General features: G+C 35.0%; 1 long non-coding RNA gene across 4 annotated transcripts in view; it reads left to right on the top strand.

Moving 5' to 3' along the window:
* Positions 1-25046, top strand: part of LOC145692840 (uncharacterized) — a 40475-nt gene that overhangs the window by 11327 nt on the left and 4102 nt on the right. For 2 of the 4 annotated variants that reach the window (XR_014132649.1, XR_014132651.1), the window contains exon 2: positions 20520-20621. This is a non-coding gene — a long non-coding RNA (uncharacterized LOC145692840). Of the gene's footprint in view, positions 1-15912; positions 16226-20519; positions 20622-25046 lie in introns of all 4 variants that reach the window. The other 2 variants (XR_014132652.1, XR_014132650.1) reach the window with 2 other exon arrangements.

Below are 25046 nucleotides of genomic sequence, written 5' to 3'. Positions count from 1 at the left end.
ATAATTTGCATGTTTAAATCGTAAGTATTTATAAGGATACATCATCAAAACATTTCAAAACAAATTAGCGTCTTTCTTTAAATATGGGCTACAATGACTGGTCTAAATATGGGCTAGGGTCTTGTGACATCTTTCGACATTTCACCACTTCCTGTAATTAAGAAGAAGGTTAGTAATCGAGGTCCGAAGGTTGCAGGCGCCTCCTGCATAACAGGTTCTCCATATAACGGTGCTTTGTCCGCCTCGATGGCAAAGTCAGCAACGAAAGGAAAACAGGAAAAAAGGCATTTGGATTTTGAAAACTCTAAGGAAAACATAAAAGAGGGCATTGAAAATTAGAGAAAACAAGGTTGTTCCAGGAAAGCAGAGGGGGAAAATGGATCGAAACGGAGAAGAGTAGAAAAAAATCAGAAGTGGGGAAGAAGAAAGATAAAAACTAGGAGTGTAGTGATTCAGAAGATGAAGATTGTTTTGGTATTAAATTAATTGACAGCGGGGAAAGTGATATTGAACTCGCGATATGACAAAGAATTCCATAAGAGAACGATGCAAACTGCATGTTGTGTGATATGAAATTTTCAGAGGACCGTCGTAACGAATTGTGGGTTATGAGCCAAATGTGTTTGATGTGGGCACACACTGAATGTGAGGGTGCAGATGCTGACATATACATATGTGATTTTTGCAAGTAGAACTTTCATTTGCATTTGGATTAATCTTACTGTTAGATTTGTATTCTTTTAAGGTCTATGTATTTATTTTCGATTTTTTAAAACTGGGGCCCATATTTAGACCAGTTTTTAAAAACTTAAATTTTGGAGCTCCTAAAAAAATTAGTTTTTTTCCGAAGAAATATGTACTTTTTATTTACTTTATAATATTTGTAGTAAAGAGTAATCTTTGAAATATATTATTGAACATTGAAACTTTCAGTTATATACATTGTTTGAAAATGAGAACGAAAATAAAAGTGGTAGCCCATATTTAAACCTTTTCCTCTATTAGTGTGTAATATAAATATGTGTATGGCCTGCGTGTAAAATGTATGAAATAGGGTGTCCGTAAAATATTTCTTCGTGTGGAAATGAGTAAATAATAATTAAATGTAACGATATAATAATAATACGATTATAATGTGAAGTGAATGAGATGATATGACACCTATATTTAAATGGATAGGCCTAGTGTATGTTATATAGTGAAAATATGAATACGTTTACTAAAAAAATCTCTCGCGTTTTGACTTCTACACCGGTACATTCATCCAACCGAGTTTGCTACTTGGATAGTAAATTGTAGTTGGGAATTGTGTTTTGCTTCGCATTTAAGTACCTCATACTAACAGCCCCGGATCTTAAGCCTTTCAATAGATAAGGTAGCATCATGTGGGAATTACTCCTAAAGGTTGACAGAAATGATAATTAAGAAAACTAACTGCTATATTCTGTGATCTTCGAAAAGTACAGGTTCGGTCATTTGTACCTTTAACATTCATTGCCTCTCCGAGATTTTTTCTTCGTTGCTTACCTTATTTATTTATTATGCAGTGCTCATATAACTCAGTTCGGACTATCCGATTAAATCAACCGCTACTAAATTAATATTTATGTCATTCCCGTACCCGGGCATCGACCCCATACCACCTTGAATATTTTCGTCTTCTTTTCTCAGTTTCCAAACTAGATAGTGATGGAAATTAATCGATGCCTCAGAATTTAGCGCATTCTGCAAAGGGGAGCTATCGGTGAAGTTTGGCAATAGAAATCACCGATCCAAAATTCAGTTTATTTAATTTTTTATTTTATTTTGGCAAATCACTAATTAGGGATATCTTAGCTATTACTCTAATTTCATTACTATTCTGGAATCTTCTAGTTTTCAAGAGGTCGGATGATTTTTTTCTTTTGAAATTCTAAATTAACGCAGTCTCTAACCTTCCGGAGGATTCCGGGATCTGCAAGGGTGTTGACCGGATACGGTGAGTGGTGGGATTTCCCTAAAGCCATTGTCTTTCCGAAAATCCCATCGTGGACACAGACTTGTCTCATTTTTGCAGAGATCTTTTATCGGCTATTTATGTGGTAAGCCGAACCCTTTTTTCATAAAAGAGAATATTTGGTTATAGTATGTTGTATACGTAAATTCGACCACTTATCTTTCGTAGTTGTAGTGTTCTGTCTTCTCTCTCTTTACCTATTCTTCTTCTACTTCTCCTCTAGAGTTATTTTTTAATTTTTCAACCCCCCGGTTTCTGAAACTCATGAAAACATACAATATTCATATAACTTATTTCGATCGTATGTACTAACTGAGACATCGAGGGATGCAATTCGTGGAGGTATTGCAGCACAACTCAGGACCATTTTCGCGATATTCAATCCACCACGGGAGAAACTGACGAGAAGGTACACTATGCTTTCAGATTCCTAGAAACTTATTTGTTATTCATTGATCGTACAAATTATACCCATTGACGACTGATTTCTGGTTTTTCTTTCTATTGATTGGTCATATAGTGTATATGTATTAGTAGTTTGGGCCCACTAGTTTCGAATAACCTTGATTTTTTCTTTCTCTGTATATACATCTATATATATGTACTTACATAGTTTGAAAAGTTACGTGCCTGCTCTATTTGTTGTATTTCCACCTCTTATGTCAACTTATTAAATAACACCAATTATTTCTTTACACGCGGATCTTTAGTAAATTGAGAATGATTATTGATTATCGGGTTTACATATAAAGTACAATGTTGCAACCTTATGAGGGAAAAAAGTGAATTTTTATAGTCAGGGTTTTTGTTTATTTTGAGCCAAGCAAGCGTGAATACTTGTTGAATATAAACGGTTATGTAGAATTTAAATGTCGACGAAATACTAAGATGGATATTAAAGTGAAATTTATTATGTTGAGTAATATGAATATATATATATATGCGAGTATGTATGTAAAGGGCTCGGTATTTACGCTGGTTGTGTTAGGTTGCCATAGACTTTTGACACCCGATATTGACCAACTATTTGTGATATACAGTATTACCGCGTAAATTGTAATAAATGACATTTTGTTGAGTTGTTATTGATGTTTGTGACTATTAAAGTTGAATATCATGTTAAATACAGCATGTAAATAAAACAAGTAGCAGGTCGTAAGAAAAGTAAAAATAACCCTAATCCTTATCCAAATTTATTTTGCGAGATCATAGTGAAATTAGTAAGCTACGAAACAGTGCGCCCCACCAACGAATCTTCTATCAGTAAACTATGAAACAAATCCTTTCCCTACGATCGGAAACCTAACTATTCAGTGACTAGAAAACTTTGACTCAACGATCTATACTAGAAAAAAAATTAGTGATCTTAAATTCAAAGAACTGAAATTTGGTCAATAATTTAGTAGTGTGAATACAGGAATATGGAAATATGTTCCCAATGTTTGGGACTGGACTCGATATTTGAAATCTTGATAAACTTTGAAATTTTATATCAAGTGCGTCAAGTGACGAAATGAGAAACTTATATATATATATAATATGAAGCAACTATTTGTCTGTAATTAAAACCAAAACGACTAAATACTCTCATGGACACAAATCATAGTGAATAAAGAGAGTTGAAAAAGGAGTTATTATCGACGTGAGAACAAAGACTCATAAAATTGTCGAAATGTCTCCTCTTGGGACAGAGACTCAATAAAATGCTACTAAAGTGTTTTTTTAAAGAATGATTAACCAATTATATTTTTTTCTTTCTTTTTTCCGCAATGATATGTATTCATTGCACTGACTCTTAAATATATTGACCTTTGAATTTTTGTTTTGTCCCTTTATTTATTTTTATTTTTGTCTTTCATCTTTTGTCGAAATTTTTTTTATGTAATCCAACTTTTAATATCTCTAGAAAGAGAAATGTGTTATTTGATCTTGTTGAAAGTAGCTTATTTCTGTGCATGCTTATGAAACATTCTTTTCATGTATTAAAATTTTCCTGTTATGTCAAACTAAGTTTTCTTTTATTGAAATGTAATAAATGTCTATAGAAATGTAGTTAGATTAGTTTAATTCAACTAAATACAATCTGAAGTATACATTGTCCTGTATGAATGTGTGTGTGAGTGAAATGTAGGTTTAGTATTAAGTGCACCAATTATTTTGACATATATGTGTGACTTATTATAATTAATGGTAGTTGGCAATTAAAGTCATTGAATGTCAATACTAACTTAAGTTGGCTCTATAAAATAAGCAAAAAGGACGGAAGTAGCCTGAACGAATGATCATCATGGGAGAACTGTGAAAGTCAAAATCTTCGACAAATATGTGCTACTCTGCTTTTTTTTTCTTTCTCTGTGGTCGATTCTAACATGCCATCAACTTCGTCGTTTTGTTTTTCAAATATTGGATATTAGTCTAGAACTTCTGGAAATATTGAATAAACGGTTAAATTAAACTTTCTCATCTATCTCAGAGCTAGATTGGGATAATTCGGTAGTTTGGGTTAAATGGATCTAGGTCTGGGATGTATGGGTTAACATGTGTCTACCTTTGATCACCTTAATACCAAACCCTCACCCAATAGCTATTGGAAATGATCCCAATTCGATAATTATTCACTTTTTCTTTACCATATTTCTCAAAATATCCAGTAACAGTTTCTTCTTTATTACCTTCTTACTTTACCTCTTTTCTCTTCTATCTTCCTTTTCCTTTCTTCATGTTCTTCTTCTATTTTTAATAAAACTGAAAAGGGGGTCGTGACTGGGAATTCTATATGTAATAAACACGGTCATGTATTTATTTGATTTTATTTTCTTTAGAAGTCCGATAAAAAGTTTTCTCATTTCGATCGAACCTAGTATGTTCGAAATTAAGAAATGGATATTATATTCCAATATAATTAGACATAAGCTGATAGCTTCATGAATATCTCCACCAGGGGTGAAGGGCTCCCACTCACGACTTATTCCATGCATCTCATTTGTTACAGAGCTTTCTTTCTTTTCTTCTTTCTTGCCCTTTATCAGTTTTAGATTGGAAAACGTGACAGGATTCGTTGTTATGGAAACGGTGGTTTCTATGGCAACGGCCCTTTTTCAGTTTTAGAGTGGCGACACGTGACAAGACTGTTGCCATGGTAACGCATGTTTGCTGTGGTAACGGATCTGAAAATGCTTATTGAATAATACCAGTTATCATGCCAATCAGTTTTTGATTATCGAACCGCGACAAGAATGGTTGTCATGGCAACGTTTGTTCCCATGGCAACGTATCTCAGTTTAAATGGTGACCGATAGATCTGAATTTTTTTAAAGAATGTCAAAGAGTGAGGTTGAAGGCATGTTGAATTGATCACAACATTGAAATTAATAAGAGAAATTTTATAGTCAAGTGAAACAAGTAGAGTCGTTGGCTACTTTGTCATTTTTGTTTCCTTTCCTAAGGGGGAAAAAGAGAAGGAGTGTCAAAATTTTTTCTTAATTAGAACTAAACGCTAGAAGGGTTTCAAGGAAGGAAAGAGAATGGGAGTCCTTTAATTCATGAATAATACTTGTCTTGATAGCGAATAAGTATTTTATAGTATATGTGTATTTTTGATATATATATCTTGTCTTTTGTAAAGTGTATAGTGTGTCAAAGCTATGGCAACAAATAAAAAAGTTGTTTTGTCACAGGACGAATGTGAAGTCACGTGCACTCAATGCACGTTAGATGAAAAAGAGAAAAGATCTCGCGCCCCGCGGAGATTAATAAGATGCACCGGTTGTGGACTGAAATGAATCCACTTTGCTTGCACAAATTTGGATGATACTGCTGAAAATGCAGAAAAAGTTCAAACCGGCGAAATAATAAAATACTGTGAGGATTGTGAAAAGGACCGAGGCCAAATATCTCCAGCGGAGATATCTGACCTCGATGATGAGGAAAAGAATGGAAATCACAGTGATTCTCGGGATCAGACGGCAAACCCGAAGGAAGGAATGTCATCTGGAGGGTCTGACACGTCTGTATTAATTCGCCAGATGATGGAAATGATGCATGAAAAATTTTCTAATATGAATGAAAAATTTTCTAACAAATTTGATGAATTGAAACAGAACGGTGCAGATATGAGGCGTGAGATAAATGAGATAAATGAGAAGTTAGATCAAAATAGTGCAGATCTGAGGCGTGAGAATGCAGAAATGAGACGTGAAATAAATGAAAAGTTTGATACCTCGAAACGAGACACCGATGCTCGATTCGAGGTACTAAACAATAAATTTGACCAGATCTGCTTAGACTTTGCTTCTTCGATTAGCAAATTGAAGGGGCAAACGTCTACTGAACTAGAGCAGGTTAGATACCAGGCCCAACATTCTACCGAGCAGCTCAGAGACGAAACAAATGAAAAATTAAATGAAATAGATGTAAGGTTTGAGAGCACAAACAAAAGATTCTGTAACATCGAACAAAAGGTTGAACAGCAGCAGGCTGGAATAAGTAAATTAAATGTTGCAATATCCAACCTATCAATAGATACTAAACTAGAGTCTGTTGATCAAAGGATTGGTCAAATTCAAACCGAAGTAGACAGTCTTAAGGGGAATATTACTAAATTGGAAATCGTCAAGTCTGATATCTCCTATCCTTTTCCTGATAGCGATTCTCCAGGGAAAATTTTCCCAGAAACAAGTAACGTCCAACCGGGAAAGAGTCAAGTGTTGCCTGATGCACGGGACACAGCAATGTATTGCCCCCCGCATCAGCCAACCTCGAAATCATGGTTGAGTAATTTCGATGTACCGATGCAGTCGAGTGTTGTGACTACAACAGTCACTAGCGTAAATGCTCACTCTACCTTTGGAATGGTACAATCTTACAGCGTGCTGCCAGGAAGGGGAGAGAGATGTGCCGGACCGTCGGTTACTGCCGTGGTGGGTCCTAAGTTCGAACCTCACATGGTCAACACTAATTATAAAACCTCTCTTGGTCATATGGGAGCGTTCAGTTCGGTGACCACTCCGTCGGTGGCAAATCCGGTGACAACCCCAACCGCTCAGGATAACGCGTTGATTCCAATAGATTCTTTTCCTGCCCCGTATAGTATGAGCTCTAAAGTTTCCCTCCGGGATATTGAACGTTTTCCCACTTTCGATGGGAACATTGCTAACGGGTTACCTCGAGTTTTCCTGCGGAGACTGCAACAATATCTAGATATGTACAAACTTACTGATGGGGAACGCCTACAAATAGTTGAAAAATGTTTGATCGCCGCTTCGGGCGCATGGTTTGCCTCTCTTAAATACCAAATCCGGACGTTCAGTGATTTTTTTATTCTTTTCAAAGAAGAGTATTGTAATGAGCACTTCGAGCGGCTCCAAAAGAGAAACTTACAATCACTCCGGTATGATCGTTCCAAGTATGGGTCCCTTTTGGACTATGCTTGGAAAATCATTGAACTATATTATCAGATAGCTGAACATCCCTCTCAGGCCGAACTGGTAGATATTATAGTTAACGCTCTTCCACCCAATGAGTCCCGGGCCATAGCGTCCCACTTGTGCCAAACGGTGCGAGAAGTCACCTCACGTTGAGCTGCCTTGTGCGGCAAGGAAGTTGGTGGTCCACCAAAACGATACTTCGCCCGACAGGCAAACATTCTAAAACCGATGAAGACGAAGGTAACGGCAAGTTGCCAGACAGATTTCCTGAGTTATACCCAAGCTGGATCTCGTTATCCTAGTGGGTATGGCTCAGAAAACAACAATAATGGCCGGCGACTATTCAGGAATCGGCCCATGTTCAAAATCGCGGAATTATCGTCCCTATGACCGTACCAACATGGAATCGAACCCGGATAGGGGCGATAACACCAGGAGGAATTTTAACAGGACGTACGGAAGAAGAGAGAACGGTAATAGTCAGGGCAATAATAATAACAATAATAGTAACAATAATGTAAATCGACCCCAGAATTCAGTCCCTTCGCAAGTGCGTGGTAACAGTGAACCTAGAATAATATTAAATGGAAGAGATAGTCGAGAAACTGGATCCTAATATCATCGGATATGCTAGTCGGCGAGTAAAGCCTCACGACTTGTTTCTGTCGATTTCTCAGTTAGAACTTCTATCCGTTCTATTGCTATGTGAACACTACTGAAAAAAAAAAGTATCGGAACTCACTAGTTTCGAAATTTAAAGATTTTCAATTGTACAGAAGAAAAACGTAGTGAATTACTCGCGCAATACCCCAAGTAGATATAATATACTGTCCTAGTGTAACTGGTAACATTTGAATGGGATGAATGAGTGTGTTAACAAGCATCATTAGTTAGTATTCACATTAGTTAGCATTATTCTAACAAAATTTTGTTAATGGGCCGGGGAAAACTGTAATGTACCATAACAGTTGAAAGTAATGGCAACATTTTTTACGCACCCTGTACCTAGTATTTTTTTTATTCAATTTCGGTTTAGTTACACAATTCATTTACTCTCTTTACTTCGAATTAAATATAATGAATCGAAAGGTTTCATTAGTAACCATATTCCCACTGAATAATATATTTTATTTATATTTTGATTAAGTGTAAATCCCATTTTCGCATATATAAGTTGAATAGTTACAAGGTTTACCATTCTGACGTCATACCGAAACATAGTTCCGTCATTGGATATAAATTTTCTTAATTTCAGACAAATGTAGAATTTAGTCAGGTACCTAAATTTTCCCTCACCCCCTCTCACTAGTCCAGAGTCACTTTCAGATCCGGTTATATCTGGATTTGCCAAATTTCTATTTGTTTTGTAATTTCCGCGGCTAAAGTTTTCGTTCTGATTGGAGGAATTCTCCTACCTCTGGCTTTTTCAGCGCAATGTTATTATAATAATAAAAGACGATTCTATGAGCACAGCCGTGAACAGCATCTACTCTATATTTGCTGGTAAGGACTTAAATTTCTAGTGAAAATCCATTAAAAATCAGATTAAATGCCGCAGTAAACGCCATAAGATTATATAGGAGCCTGTAAACCTATACTTTAGCTGAAAGAACTGCAAAACCAAGGAGAAATAACAAATTCCGGATTTCTGTTTACTAGGAAGCCATGTTTGCTGCCCAGCTAGAATAGACAGAGTGAAATAGTGACTTTACCTTTTTTCTTTCAAACCATAGATTCAGTTAGGGATTAGGGGAAATACGACCTGGTTTCGTATATTCTATAGTTTATATTTTAAATGTGATTTTTTTTAGTAAGTGTCTGTACGTAGTAGGTTTGATAGTTGTAATGTAAATAATCATAATGGCAGCTTAAGCTAGCGTAAAGGGGCTCCTATCCCCTTTTCCAAATTGAACCAGTTCTAGCGGGGGAATGGGTTAGTTATTGTTTGTTTTAGGGCCTTTTCCCCTTTCAGGGGAAGGGTCCCTTAATAAATCTCGTTAAGGTGCCCTCAGGGCATCAATCTTTAGCAATCATCATGTAAACAATTGGTCAGGTGAATTGGACCTAGGGTTACCTTTCTCATTTTGCCCCCCTAAATTAAATAGAGCCAACTGTATATACCAACAAGGGAGTACTTTTTCTCAATATGAATGTAATTAAATGGTGTTTATTTAGTTAGTAGTATTTATGTGTAGTAGTTATAGTGGTGTGTAGTTCGTAGTTCTGTATGAGTGCGTGATTTTACCGTATGGACAGTGTATAAATATGCAGTAGTTTAATACCATTTGTCTAACTCAAAGCACAATAAACGAGAGTAAATATTAGATTTGTGATTAATGAGTACAAGTATATATTTCAGTACACGGTAAATTATGCCTCCACTACAGCGCCATAGTGCCCGTTTTCGGTAATCAGTTGTTTGTTGACATTACGACATCGCATGAGTTAGTGATTTAAGTTGTTTGATTTTGGCCATTTATTTCTAAATTACATCCCGTGGACATGGTTTTCGGTTCAGATGAGTATACCTTCATATAAGATAGCATGAGATCTTACTGTACTGAAAATTTCAGCTTGCTAGGTCCAGTAGTAATTGAAATATCCACTGAAATAAAGAATACCTATTTTCTTAATAGAAGTAAAGCTCATATGCTGTTACTGTTTGTTTCAAAATGTAGTATTAAATTCTCTTTTCCCGTGGCTGTAGAAAAATTACGTTGTTGCTTTAGTTCTATCAACAAATCAGAAATAGATTAATCGTTGACAATTTAACTTTCAGTGAATACGCACGTATGATTTTTTTTAACTGCGAAGTAAATACAATTTTGGTGCTTTGAAACAAAGAGTACGTGGTTCGATGAATGTTATCGTGTAGTAGTTTGAGCGTGATAGATTGTGATAATTATATATTTATTATTGTGTAATATAAATATGTGTATGGCCTGCGTGTAAAATGTATGAAATAGGTTGTCCGTAAAATATTTCTTCGTGTGGAAATGAGTAAATAATAATTAAATGTAACGATATAATAATAATACGATTATAATGTGAAGTGAATGAGATGATATGACACCTATATTTAAATGGATAGGCCTAGTGTATGTTATATAGTGAAAATATGAATACGTTTACTAAAAAAATCTCTCGCGTTTTGACTTCTACACCGGTACATTCATCCAACCGAGTTTGCTACTTGGATAGTAAATTGTAGTTGGGAATTGTGTGTTGCTTCGCATTTAAGTACCTCATACTAACAGCCCCGGATCTTAAGCCTTTCAATAGATAGGGTAGCATCATGTGGGAATTACTCCTAAAGGTTGACAGAAATGATAATTAAGAAAACTAACTGCTATATTCTGTGATCTTCGAAAAGTACAGGTTCGGTCATTTGTACCTTTAACATTCATTGCCTCTCCGAGATTTTTTTCTTCGTTGCTTACCTTATTTATTTATTATGCAGTGCTCATATAACTCAGTTCGGACTATCCGATTAAATCAACCGCTACTAAATTAATATTTATGTCATTCCCGTACCCGGGCATCGACCCCATACCACCTTGAATATTTTCGTCTTCTTTTCTCAGTTTCCAAACTAGATAGTGATGGAAATTAATCGATGCCTCAGAATTTAGCGCATTCTGCGAAGAGGAGCTATCGGTGAAGTTTGGCAATAGAAATCACCGATCCAAAATTCAGTTTATTTAATTTTTTATTTTATTTTGGCAAATCACTAATTAGGGATATCTTAGCTATTACTCTAATTTCATTACTATTCTGGAATCTTCTAGTTTTCAAGAGGTCGGATGATTTTTTTCTTTTGAAATTCTAAATTAACGCAGTCTCTAACCTTCCGGAGGATTCCGGGATCTTCAAGGGTGTTGACCGGATACGGTGAGTGGTGGGATTTCCCTAAAGCCATTGTCTTTCCGAAAATCCCATCGTGGACACAGACTTGTCTCATTTTTGCAGAGATCTTTTATCGGCTATTTATTTGGTAAGCCGAACCCTTTTTTCATAAAAGAGAATATTTGGTTATAGTATGTTGTATACGTAAATTCGACCACTTATCTTTCGTAGTTGTAGTGTTCTGTCTTCTCTCTCTTTACCTATTCTTCTTCTACTTCTCCTCTAGAGTTATTTTTTAATTTTTCAACCCCCCGGTTTCTGAAACTCATGAAAACATACAATATTCATATAACTTATTTCGATCGTATGTACTAACTGAGACATCGAGGGATGCAATTCGTGGAGGTATTGCAGCACAACTCAGGACCATTTTCGCGATATTCAATCCACCACGGGAGAAACTGACGAGAAGGTACACTATGCTTTCAGATTCCTAGAAACTTATTTGTTATTCATTGATCGTACAAATTATACCCATTGACGACTGATTTCTGGTTTTTCTTTCTATTGATTGGTCATATAGTGTGTATGTATTAGTAGTTTGGGCCCACTAGTTTCGAATAACCTTGATTTTTTCTTTCTCTGTATATACATCTATATATATGTACTTACATAGTTTGAAAAGTTACGTGCCTGCTCTATTTGTTGTATTTCCACCTCTTATGTCAACTTATTAAATAACACCAATTATTTCTTTATACGCAGATCTTTAGTAAATTGAGAATGATTATTGATTATCGGGTTTAAATATAAAGTACAATGTTGCAACCTTATAAGGGAAAAAAGTGAATTTTTATAGTCAGGGTTTTTGTTTATTTTGAGCCAAGCAAGCGTGAATACTTGTTGAATATAAACGGTTATGTAGAATTTAAATGTCGACGAAATACTAAGATGGATATTAAAGTGAAATTTATTATATTGAGTAATATGAATATATATATATGCGAGTATGTATGTAAAGGGCTCGGTATTTACCCTGGTTGTGTTAGGTTGCCATAGACTTTTGACACCCGATATTGACCAACTATTTGTGATATACAGTATTACCGCGTAAATTGTAATAAATGACATTTTGTTGAGTTGTTATTGATGTTTGTGACTATTAAAGTTGAATCTCATGTTAAATACTGCATGTAAATAAAACAAGTAGCAGGTCGTAAGAAAAGTAAAAATAACCCTAATCTTTATCCAAATTTATTTTGCGAGATCATAGTGAAATTAGTAAGCTACGAAACAGTGCGCCCCACCAACGAATCTTCTATCAGTAAACTATGAAGCAAATCCTTTCCCTACGATCGGAAACCTAACTATTCAGTGACTAGAAACCTTTGACTCCACGATCTATACTAGAAAAAAAATTAGTGATCTTAAATTCAATGAACTGAAATTTGGTCAATAATTTAGTAGTGTGAATACAGGAATATGGAAATATGTTCCCAATGTTTGGGACTGGACTCGATATTTGAAATCTTGATAAACTTTGAAATTTTATATCAAGTGCGTCAAGTGACGAAATGAGAAATTTATATATATATAATATGAAGCAACTATTTGTCTGTAATTAAAACCAAAACGACTAAATACTCTCATGGACACAAATCATAGTGAATAAAGAGAGTTGAAAAAGGAGTTATTATCGACGTGAGAACAAAGACTCATAAAATTGTCGAAATGTCTCCTCTTGGGACAGAGACTCAATAAAATGCTACTAAAGTGTTTTTTTTAAAGAATGATTAACCAATTATATTTTTTTTCTTTCTTTTTTCCGCAATGATATGTATTCATTGCACTGACTCTTAAATATATTGACCTTTGAATTTTTGTTTTGTCCCTTTATTTATTTTTATTTTTGTCTTTCATCTTTTGTCGAAATTTTTTTTATGTAATCCAACTTTTAATATCTCTAGAAAGAGAAATGTGTTATTTGATCTTGTTGAAAGTAGCTTATTTCTGTGCATGCTTATGAAACATTCTTTTCATGTATTAAATTTTTCCTGTTATGTCAAACTAAGTTTTCTTTTATTGAAATGTAATAAATGTCTATAGAAATGTAGTTAGATTAGTTTAATTCAACTAAATACAACCTGAAGTATACATTGTCCTGTATGAATGTGTGTGTGAGTGAAATGTAGGTTTAGTATTAAGTGCACCAATTATTTTGACATATATGTGTGACTTATTATAATTAATAGTAGTTGGCAATTAAAGTCATTGAATGTCAATACTAACTTAAGTTGGCTCTATAAAGTAAGCAAAAAGGACGGAAGTAGCCTGAACGAATGATCATCATGGGAGAACTGTGAAAGTCAAAATCTTCGACAAATATGTGCTACTCTGCTTTTTTTTCTTTCTCTGTGGTCGATTCTAACATGCCATCAACTTCGTCGTTTTGTTTTTCAAATATTGGATATTAGTCTAGAACTTCTGGAAATATTGAATAAACAGTTAAATTAAACTTTCTCATCTATCTCAGAGCTAGATTGGGATAATTCGGTAGTATGGGTTAAATGGATCTAGGTCTGGGATGTATGGGTTAACATGTGTCTACCTTTGATCACCTTAATACCAAACATTCACCCAATAGCTATTGGAAATGATCCCAATTCGATAATTATTCACTTTTTCTTTACCATATTTCTCAAAATATCCAGTAACAGTTTTCTCTTTATCACCTTCTTACTTTACCTCTTTTCTCTTCTATCTTCCTTTTCCTTTCTTCATGTTCTTCTTCTATTTTTAATAAAACTGAAAAGGGGGTCGTGACTGGGAATTCTATATGTAATAAACACGGTCATGTATTTATTTGATTTTATTTTCTTTAGAAGTCCGATAAAAAGTTTTCTCATTTCGATCGAACCTAGTATGTTCGAAATTAAGAAATGGATATTATATTCCAATATAATTAGACATAAGCTGATAGCTTCATGAATATCCCCACCAGGGGTGAAGGGTTCCCACTCACGACTTATTCCATGCATCTCATTTGTTACAGAGCTTTCTTTCTTTTCTTCTTTCTTGCCCTTTATCAGTTTTAGATTGGAAAACGTGACAGGATTCGTTGTTATGCAAACGGTGGTTTCTATGGCAACGGCCCTTTTTCAGTTTTACTGTAGTGGACATACGGTCAACAACTGATGGTTGTGTTCATTAAGACTTTCTCTCACGATGAAAAGATCTACAATATATCACAAATTTACTTATTCTTACAGAAATCCAGAACATCGTTATACTTGGCTGTTTTCAAGAAAGTAACCCTGTGGTGACCGAACGATTAGTGACTTGTGGTTGTGCCCATTAAGACTTTATCTCAGGGTGACAATATCTACAACATATCACGGTTTCTGTCATTTTGGCCGAAATCTATCATATCACTATCTTTGGCTTGGTGGCTTTCAAAAAAGTGGCCTCGTACTGGCCAAACGGTCAGTGATTGGTGGTGTTGCCCACTGAGACGTTTTCTCAGAATCACAATATCTACAACATATCGCAGTTTGAAGCAATTCCGCTGAAATTTAGAATACCGTTATTTTCACTTTTTTTTTTAAAAAAAAAAAAGCTCTACAGTGGCCAAACGATCAGTGATGGATAGTTGTAGAAATTGAGACTTTTTCTCAGGATCACAATAGGTACATCACGGTTTCATTCATTTTTACCGAAATCCAGAATACCGTTACTTTCTCTGCTTTCAAAAAAGTGCCTATGTAGTGGCCAAATGGTCAGTGATTTGTGGCTGTGTCTATTGAGACTTTTTTTCGGGATCAAAATATCTACAACATATCCCGGTTTCAGTTATTTTTACTGAAATCCAGAATATCGTTATCCTCTGCTATTTTCAAAAAAGTGGCCCTGTAGTTGCCAAACGATCAGTGATTTTTGGTTGTACCCATTGAGACTTTTCTCAGGTACACAATATCTACAACATATAACGATTTCAAGCAATTCCACCTAAATCTAATTTCCGTAAGGATTGTGCGGGGTTCTTTATCATTTCGACACAATAAAACTTCTGAAAATTTCTGGTACATTGTCTCCAGAATGACGTAAGCAGAGTTCAAAATGTGTTTTCTATATTACTCGATTTGTTCATTATATTATTACTGCTGGAATGCCATTGTTACACGCGTGCTTAGGAATAGTTGATTTGTGTCATCAAGTGTCTACTATAAGCACAGCTATTGTAAACATTCAAATCTCTTTGTTTTTCCTCCAAGCCACATTTCGTGTTCTTTTCATGCTGTACAATTCAAAAGCTATGAAACATTTATTTGAGACGACGACAGAAGTCATTTGAAACATGTCTTAGAATCACCGCTAAACACTATAAAATAGTAACTCATTTCTTTGTTGACTTTTGTAGTGTAATTGCAGTATTGTATGGTTTTCTTCCTTTGTCACGTAGTATATTGTATCCACCAGCAAGTGTTGATTTATCAGCACAATATAATGAAACAGAAGAAATTGTTGAAACAACTAGACCACTTCCTATTCGAATGTATTATCCATTTGATCTTCAATCTAATTTTATATATGGTGGTGTCATTGTTGTTCAGACATGGACTATTATCATGGGTGTTTTTGTTGTAGGAGGTGGCGATTCTTTGATATTTGGTTTCGCAATATATATCCGACAACTACTATGCCATCTGGAAAGATCTTGCGTCCAGTTATTAATAGATTCTAGTAATGACAAAGGTTCAAGCATTACAAGATATAATACAATTTCTGGAGAGCCTGGTTGTCTCACACCAGTAGAAACTAGATTGTGTAAGAACATCAAATTACAGAAGACAATTCAAAATAACAAGAATGAACAGTCCCATACTGATTTAATTGAAGTGTCTGATAGTTTTAAAATTGAATTAATAATTTGGATTGAAGAACACCAACGCATTTTGAGGTACGTAATATGTTTTGAAAATTAAAAGTTAGTAAATAGGTATTTGTACAAAGAATATACTTGGATATTAACTAAAATTTATCAATAGATGTTCTCATTAACATTATGGGTTGGGTTAAGAGTTGCCATTATAAGAAAGTCTGCCAACAAACAGAAAGGTATTATATTATTTCTATATATAACAACGAATTAATACATTTTCTAGATATTAGAAAACATCTCAGCGATAAAGAAAAAAACAACTTACTTAGAATTTTTGCTTTTACAAGTGTGGTAAAATTAGATAGCTCTGTAAGCAGGGAACATGTTAGTTTTAATCATAAGATTGAAACACTACAATAACTTTATTACCTAAATCCTTCAACTAATGTTTTTGACTTGAATATTACCCTCTTTATCTGTCATATCCATATTAAGCATCGCTTCAAAGGTTTTGGTTTTGAAGTACATTTGAATCAATGTACTTATTATAAATACAAATTCGGATCTTGTTTTAAAACGAGACTCTTACATAGCAACTCCAGTCATTCTATGTTTACATTATATATCTTCTCCCCTTGTCGTAGAAGAACATCACGCTTTCATTGGTCTTACGAGTATATTAGAGCATATTACGTTCTCAAATTTTCACGAATAATATATCACGAAACGTTTGCGCATTAACAAGAGAACACCTGGATCCCTTTCACTTTAGCTCAGCAGTTTCCGGAATATAAAGCTAGTACTTTGTTCATTTGGTATCACTACTCTTACTACATTATAATAAACAACATAGTCACGGAATATCTAAAATATAAATTTTAACATATGAATATCTTAATCTACTACAATGTATAATAATCCCTTAACGAGTGTGGAGGAATGACAACTAACAACTGTTCCATTTTTGGTTATGCTAATCAGCACTAACAAATAGAAGCACTAAGTTGTTGTATTTGGAAGGACGTAAATACATTCGCTTTTGAAAGTAAAATAGCACTATGCATGTAAAAGTATTGTCAAAATGTGTAGAATACAAAATACTCACATCTCCTATTGTTCATTATTGAAAATTTCTTTTTAGGTCGTTTACCTTAATAATAATTTTCTAAAGATGTGTGATGGGCGTAATAGGCACATATATATACACGTTATTCGAGCGAATATGGACACAATTAATTCTCTTTAAGAGGTATCAATTACGAATTGTCACATAACTTATAAAACTATTTTAACTCAGAATATCTTACCAATTATACCAGCCTACTCTCCACAAATTTAACAGAATATATCACAACAAGCAGCATGAGTCAAATTTCTAAATCAGTAACCCGCTAACTAATAGACTGAAGATTCAATACGTTTTCGACTAATTAATTTGTGTAAATTCCGTTTTTAATGCTGATAAATAAAAAGAGCATTTCAAATATTTTGATCTTAATGCTAACAATTTATTAATATAATTCTAATTATTAATGTTCTGAAAAGTTTAGTAATGACCAATGTACATTACAATTTCTAACTACGATAACACCTATAGAATAAATACCTTGATTTCCATTGAGTTCCAATGACGTATCAATAGTATTTTTTCAGCTTATTCTACGAGATAGAAGAAATATTTCAACCAGTGGTTCTACAAATATTTGTGATAGCTATACTGGAATTATGCTTATCCGCATACTTAGTTGCTACGGTAAATTTTCCTTATTACTCCTGTTACTTCTTGTTATAAGATTACGAAGCAACACTACATGATGTTTTGCATAAAAAATGTGCAAAAGTACACCTTCAGTAATTGTATGTTTCAATAGCTTTCTTTCTTTACGACTAGTATATCTACCTAGGTATTATCTAGGAATTTGTTGGTTATTTAGTATATACTGTATTTTTTTGTTATTTGAAACAATCTTCAATTGAATTGAGTTGATTTTGATTTTAACGTTCCTTTAATCAGCGAGGCTATATGAGACGGGACCTACTGATTAAGGTGGAATCCGAAGAAACATGAGCTCCAGCCGGGAATCGAACCAGAGCCTCCCATACCAAACGCGTGTACGCTAACCGCTATCGAAACAATATTCCTATAGTACTATATTAATCGTTGCTCTCACTATTCTTAGTTCAAGGTTTCTACGAAGAACATATTCTTACAAAACTTATCAGAAAAATACAGTACATCCAAACTTACAAAAAATCCTAGATGAAATAAATTTTAACATCGAACTTTAGTGATTAATTGCTTCATTTTCGTTATCTAAATGCACGATAACGTTAATTTCACTAAAGAACATTATTCTTTGTTATGTCTTGAAAAAACGTTCATCACCTACTAAATTTATATCTCAAATGTCATGGCATTCTCACGTCTCGCTGACTTTCGTCCTCTCCAGAGTTAACCGTTTTTAAAGAAATTATCGACTCTATCTGTTACCTCTGTTCTCACTAGACCTCACAAACTTTGAATCTTAACCTGGCATTTGTTTCAAAATCAATTTTTCGTGAAAAGTTGGAGAAATCTGTTTATTGTTTTATTCTGTCATTTAATTCTAAAAAGATCTATCATCATGCCATGGAACGGACTTTTGCTTGCATTTACAGAAATTCCATAATGACCATCTTCGACAAGGTTGCTGGGGGCATTGAATTTTTTGACACCAAAACAGATTAGCCTACGTTCAAAATCACTGCTCGGACTGAATCTGTTCTCATTGAATAAATAAACGGGGCCCTCACTCCTCCTTTACCCGGTCAGGCTATTATTGGTACTATCCCTAACGGTGCCGCTGAAGTGTAGGTGTCAAAGAAAAACAATGCAATGGACCTCGGGCAAAGTGAATCCCGCCATATAGACTATGCTACACTGCGTCATGATAGTAAGAGATATACAATTTTCTTAAATATCTTTGGAACTCTACCATCTATTGAAGTTACTCCTATTTGAAGTTGCACAATATTGCAGTCGTGGCTACTGTAGTTAACTGAATTCTACCACCACTTCTCTTTTTCACAGCATACCTGTGGTTTCGAGCATCCGAAAGTAAATAAGACAATTGACAGTGCAAACTACTTCGCCACTCCTGTCATCCTTGCATTTTTTCTAGTTTCCGATGATACTTCCCAGTGTGAATTCATCGACGTATAGTCTCTGGATTATACTGTAACACTACCACAATGCACCATATCTGCTCTCTGACTGACATATATTTTCACGTCCCTTTTACGCAACAGCTTCATGTTGCTGAAGCCGACCATTCGACACTACGGTCACATTGTCGTCACGTTATGCAATGTATTGTTTCCTGTGAACTTACGGAAGACTTTTAACAACATGTTAGTGGACGTTAATTAATTTCCATTGACTATATTTACGTTTGTTTCTTTTTTGTTCTTAAGTTTCACACACCAATGTAGTTGAAGTGTAGATACAAAGATTCAATCATTTTTTGCCGTTATTTATACTTACAAATAAAATTATTCTACGGAAACAGGTGTATTCAAATATGATATTTAACTTATTGCAAGCTGCCATACGAGTGTTAGTATTGCTCCAAAATCAGACATCCCCTCAGCCAAAACAGAAAAAAGACTTGCTTCAGCTTAGGTACGCAATTGTATATCTTTTCTGGAACATACCTAAGAGCAAATTTCATGTAATTTTGATGTTTAGTTGGACACAATGTCCTGGAATCATTTTATAGAAATATTAAATATTTAGAAGCATATGTATCACACCTGTTTGGTAGTGTCTCAATAAATATGTACTTAATTTTACTAAAGTACTTTACACGTGCATAGTTTCATAGTTTCTTCTATTTCCTTGTCTAAAGATAAAAATGAAAACAAATATTTTAGTTTCACTTCCCACATTATGTCATGTAGAGTAAAAAGGATGAATGAAATAATGGAATGAAGAAAGTGAGAGGTAGCTGCGAGACAACCCCCACACATGGTGTTTCTCGATCACAAAGCCCATTTGGCTCGAGCTAGGATTGAAATAGGAACCACATGCCATGGCTTTCATTTTCCCAAAGTGAGAATACCGCAAATACTGAGAGTATTAACAGGTATGGCTTCTACAGGTGATGAGTGTAGAAACTGTTATAGGTTTCTAATAAGTTTATTTTTTAATGACACATAATTAATGTCAGTGAGTTTTATGTTTCATTTATTGAGTAATACAGATTCTAAACTTAACTGTCATTTAGTATCCAGTTCAAAGTCTACGGTATATACATAGAAAATGTATTTTCCCGTTTCCAAGATTGATGATTATTTCTTTTTAAGTTATTAATTTTTCTTCTTGTATCCTCAGGAGAATGACTATTTCTTCTTGTTCTGCGTCACAGGGTATATGTTCGCAGCATTGTTCCAGATATGTTTATACGCAGTTCATGGACAACTTGTTATCAACCAGGTAATAATAAATTTAATCTTTTACTTTTACCATGAAAGTTGTTTATATTTTATTTTCAATTTTATTTATTTATTTTTAAATTTCCACGAGAAAGTACCAGCGGTACTATAAAAACACATCGCATGAAGAAAATGTCCTGAAATATAAGTGAAATTTTCACCAATTTTTCCTTCTTACAAATGAACTTATTGGATTACTGCAGTCACTTGGAAAACTTCTTTGGTGGTTCACAGACAAAAGTGGACACACACCATGGCCATAAGGATGAATTATTGACAATTTTAATGTCACAGAATGAAAGAGCTTGGCATCACGGGTCGTACATTGCTGAAATATAACATATTTAATATGTTGTGGGGCAACATATGTATATGAGTATCCAAGCCCGTAATTTATAAAGATAAATTGTATAAAAAAAGAAATATGCTTACAAAGAAACATAGAAACATCCAGAGAGAGAGAGAGAGAAAGAGAGAGAGAGGGTTGGGAGGGAGGGAAGAGATAGAGAGAGACAAACCAGAGAAAAACGAACGCTAGAGAAACTTATTTTCTTGAACATCTATTATTCAAGAGCAGTTTAACTTTTATTAAAATATCAACCTATGAATTGAAGTGTACATTTATATTATTAATTTACTATGTTATAACCGCTACCAGGTTATAGAAGTATTTTTTGTGGACACTCTGTATATTTCGTAAAGAGAGCGATTATTATGTTCTATTTATACTTTATTCTGGGACGCAAATCAGTTCTTTCTTTGGTGGGAATTGCTTCTTTCCCACACAACTGGACAAAGAAGTCTTTCATTGTTTTTTTCATATATATATTTAACCCTTTTAAATTATTGCCTTTTTCGGCGTTTTTCTTGAGTCTCAGATAAGCAGCGACAGTGTCATCCCTATTTATTCTAGGATCATAGTTTATAGCTCGTTTTTCTCAGAATGGAACAGCCTTTCAAACGGTACCACTTACATGTCCCTATAATATGCCAGAAGGGAATTATTTGAGGGAAAATCGGGATTTTTTACCAAAAAAAAAAACTTCTTCAAAGTTTGGGACCCCCTGAGGCCCTACCGGGTCTGCGCACAAACCTCCAAAAATTCGGAAAAATACTACGTAGTGTACTAATTACTTGTGACAAATTCGAAATTCCCGTCTTTAATAGTAAGGACGGAAAAATTTTTTACCCATTTTGAGAGAGCATCAAAAAAACGCCCAAAATTTCCCTAACATGCACCCTACAAATTAAAAAAAATTCTGACAGGCCCCTAATGATCGTAAAATTATGGTTCATACGTCGTTTACTTCAGAATGGAGTATCCTTTCAGGTGGTATCACCCGCATGTCCCTCGGACATCCCTAAGGAGGGAAAAATTGAGGAAAATAGGGATTTTTGCTGAAAAAATCCCTTTTTCCCTGGTTTGAAGGCCTCTGGCGCGACCCTGGGTAAACATAGAGATCCAGAAATCACTTTCAAAATACTACGTAGTATACTAATTGCTTGTGCCAAATACCAATCTCCTATCTTAAACACTAAGGACGGGAAAAATATTTTGCTCTACTGCGAATATTCCCAGAATGTCCCAGGATACCCTATATAAATTTCAAAAATTTCTTGACACGTCCCTAATAATCGTAGGATCACGATTCATACACCATTCTCTTCAGAATAGAGCAAGCTTTAAGATTGTATTAACCTCATGTCCCTCGGACGTACCGAAGGAAGGACAAATTGAGTAAATATGGATTTTTGCCCAAAAATACCTTTTTTCCGTTTTCGGGCCCTCTGGTGCGGCCCTGGGTAAACATAGAGATCTGGAAATCACTTTCAAAAATACTACGTAGTGTACTAATTACTTGTGCCACACACCAATTTCCTATCTTCAATACTAAGGACGGGTCGGGAAAAATATTTTCCTCTTCTGCGAATATTTCCGAAATTTCCCAAGGATACTATACAAACTTAAAAAATTTCCTGACACGTCCCTAATTATCGTAGGATGATGATACATACGTCGTTCTCTTTGCAATAGAGTAGGCTTATAGATGGTATCACCCTCATGGCCCTAGGACGTTCCTAAGGAGGTTACAAGTGAGGAAAATAGGGATTTTTGCAGAAAAATCCCTTTTCCCCGTTTTGAGGCCCTCTGGCGCGGCCCAGGGTTAACATAAAGATCTGAAAATCACTCTAAAAATATTACTTATGGTACTTATTACTTGTGCTAAATACCAATCTCCTATCTTCAATACTAACGGTGGGAAAAATATTTTCCTCTTCTGCGAATATTTCCGAAATTTCCCAAGGATACTATACAAACTTCAAAAATTTCCTGACACGTCCCTAATTATTGTAGGATGATGATTCATACGTCGTTCTCTTCAGAAGCGAGAAGGCTTTCAGAAAGTACCACTCAAATGTCCCTATCATGTAGCCGAGCGGAGCAAGAATCGCGAAAGTGGGATTTTTTTGTCAAAAATATCCTTTTTTTACCCCTTTGTACCTTTGAACCCCCCTTCTGTGTTGACGATGAGATCTGAAAAAATTCTCATGAAAACTAATTGGTCCACTAATTGTTTAGGGAAAATGTTAGGAATCTAGGATTAAAGAGAAGCTCACCCAAAAATGTTGAAGTTAGACCTCAGTAAAAAAAGGGAATTTGTAAATTGATGACGTCATACCCTCCTATGTTCTGACGCTCGGGAGCGTATAGAATCTTCCAAGGCTTTCTTGAATGCCTCCTCTCTTGGAAAATAGAAAAAAACCGGAACTAAATAGCATTCTTAGTTCTCTTTTAATCGAATCGACACTACAATATCGGTCGAAAACGACCGAAAACACTTAAAAGGCTTAAAACATTGCTTTTGGTGAGAACATTTCAGTTAGTGACGAACCATTTCAGAGTTTATCCCTGACTTATTATTATGCACAGTATATATTCAGCAGTTATTTGGAACTGAATTAAGTGCTTTCTTTAATCGCTTAAGGAGATATTGCGGTAGTTTAGAGAAGTACTGGCTGACCAGATGTTCAAGTGACCAAAGTGACGCCAGGTACTTTTTCACGCCCGTGTTATTGCAGTGTCTCGTGCATTGTGGGCAGTTGACTAAAGCTGACATAAATTATTTTCTGTATTCTGTTTGTATGCGCACAAAGGTGATTTAACTGAGTGGTTTTTGGAATGAACTGCCAACACTCTTCAGTCGACCATTGCAACCCGTACCTTGAGCTTTGGTGCTCATGGAGTTTTACTCCGGTATTCTACGCAGCCACCACGCACGTTGCGTCGGGAATTAAGTATGACTTCGTGTTAAGGAACACAAGCTATTAACCGGTGAAGGACGTTTTCTTACGGATAGCCTCCAACTAGTGAAGTCCGCAGACCTTGTCCGTACATGTCAGTTATATACGCGCCCTCCAACATCAGCATTCTACTTTGGAAACTTTCCTTTTTAATTTGCTGAAGACGCATCTTTACGCTTCAGGATTGTTTAGCGCAGCAACTGGATTGCTACGTGGGATTATCCAGGCAACTTTTCCCCCAGTGCTAATCTCCCAAGTGCGTCAATGGTGTGAGAGAAGCATTTGCAGTGAAATCTCAATTATAATCATATATATATATATATATATATATATATATATATATATATATATATATATATATATATATATATATATATATATATATATATATATATATATATAAATAAAGGGTTACAGTGCATTAGAAAGGCAAAGTGTGATTTTAGTGATGAAAATTATTATACATATTCTGTGTTCAGTGTTGTGTTCATTCCTCTTGGCTATTTTTTATTTACATAATAGTATTCTAATAAATAAGTATAGTGTTATATAATCCAGTGTATTTTCGTTGTTTGTGTGAGTGATGTTTGTGTGCGTTGTGGTCTGGATGACCATCTGATCGTCCGTGAGGTTTTCGAGACGAGACACCCGAACGTCTCGGCGCCTAATGCTCATCTCATCATTGAAACCGACGAGCGATTTGGAAACAATTTGTAACCCTTCTTAGAGAGGTCCTTCATCGTCCAATCCAGGTAAGTTCAGGCCTCAGAAGAATACTTATTGGTAGGACCAGGAACCAAGAACACCGAACTCGAATCGGTTACAAAGTCACATCCTTTTCCTGCTATTTGCAAGTGCTATTCTCTTTGCTGTTTTTATTTAGCGATTAGGATTTAGACTTTTGTTTTCGTCATCTATGGCCATGTTAGCCTGTCACTTATGAGGACATAAAGTCCCTCCTAAGGGGAACAGCGAGCACATTATCAAAGGAAAGGGAAGGAAAAGAAGGTCGAGAAGGTAAGGAGGTGACCTGGGACCTATAAATTAGGTACCACTCTTGCATTTCCGCGTTGTAAATGAGAAAATCCCAGAAAAACTTCATTTAGGATATCTGGCATGAAAA

This window comes from Thermobia domestica, chromosome 8 (genome assembly GCF_964235325.1).
Source record: "Thermobia domestica chromosome 8, izTheDome1.hap1.1, whole genome shotgun sequence".
Taxonomy (NCBI): domain Eukaryota; kingdom Metazoa; phylum Arthropoda; class Insecta; order Zygentoma; family Lepismatidae; genus Thermobia; species Thermobia domestica.
This window is presented reverse-complemented; position numbering and strand designations above follow the sequence as displayed.